Genomic DNA, 1,550 nt, shown 5'->3' on the forward strand with positions numbered 1-1,550 from the left:
ATTTTAGGGAGGAAAACAACCTTTTTAAATATTTCTAAATATTTTATAAGATATTTTTAGGTGATGGGTGAATTTCAGCATCATTGTTTGTATTTAGCAGCTGAATACAAATACCAATACGCTCAATTTAAAATATTCTGATGAAAACACATTTCAAGCTTTTGTTTTCCCTCAGTACCGCAAATAGACAGTCACTCTTAGTAAAAAATAAAATAAAATAAGAATAAAACTCCCATTAAGCCACTTATATATATATATATACATGAAAAACTGACAAACTGTACATGAGCATCTGCAATAAAATAAAAGCAAAGATAATTCAATTGTGACTAAACATGTTATTCTGTTCATTTCACCTTAAATTTAATAAAAAAGAAAATTATGCTGTTTAAAAATAACAATCCCTAATGTTTACATATTTATTCTGTGCAGAATTTTTTATTTTTTTTTAAATGAATCCTTTTCTGCTTTGCGCTACAAACGTCCAAACAGCCACCAGGCAAACGCAAGAAGTCTCTGTGAGTGCGACTATATTTTTATAGTAAAACCAAGTAAACAAGCTTTGCTTTTGATACAGGTCTGAATGTGACAGTAACAGCAGGGGGTTACCGTGTAGAGGGAAAAACGTGGAGTGGAACGGATTATTAATAATTCATTCACCTTTATTTTGACAGCCCAAACAGCCCCAGAGTTTGTTTTGCTTCAAACAAGCTTCCCACAACCTCCACCTCGCGTTCAGGATGTGTGCGACTGTACGTCTCCGAGTTAAAGGTTTCATCTTCGGTGCTGTTTGGAAAAGTTTAGTGTGAGTGAGAGGAGAGAAAATGCTGACTGGAGATCTAAGTTTATCTCTCACTTCAGACTCCTTCAACTCCTTTTTCCTTCTTTGCATGTGACTGTGCTCATTTATTGCAGTAACGACATTATTTTTGACCTACAGCAACAACATTGCATTCAACACCAGACTCAGTTTATTAGAGTTAGCTTAAAAAGACAATAAAAGTCTGCTGGAACTGGTTGTTATTGACTGTTCTGTCAGTCTGAATAGTGAGCGGCTATTTAGCTAAAGCTACATTTTCTGAGTCTTTTTTTAATCCTTGCTCAGTGGTTGGATTTCTTTATTTCATGATTGTGAATAAAACTTTTGAAGCAATCATAAAAAGGCTGACATTTCTAATGTCAGCCTTTGAATTAATAAGCAGCTTACTGCGTGTAAAGGGAATATTTCCATTCTAGTGTCGATTTTGTTTTACCTTCATTAACTTCTTACCGCCTAAATTCATTTTGCAATTGCAATTTATTTTAGCAACAAAAACACAAATCCAACCCCTAAATACTTCTAATATGACTACAGGTATATGTGCAATATGTATCACTTGGTATTAACAAGATATTTAGTTGTAGCTCATCATTAAGGGGTGATTGTGGGTCCAATAAACAGACCAGTGAAGAACCATTGCCTAACAGAGACAGATTATCGCAGTCTAATTGCTTTATTTTGTTTGTTAAAATGCGAAAAAGAGAGATAACCAGTTTCAGAACCTCAAATT

The sequence above is a fragment of the Xiphophorus hellerii genome, chromosome 22, assembly GCF_003331165.1.
Source record: "Xiphophorus hellerii strain 12219 chromosome 22, Xiphophorus_hellerii-4.1, whole genome shotgun sequence".
Lineage (NCBI taxonomy): Eukaryota > Metazoa > Chordata > Actinopteri > Cyprinodontiformes > Poeciliidae > Xiphophorus > Xiphophorus hellerii.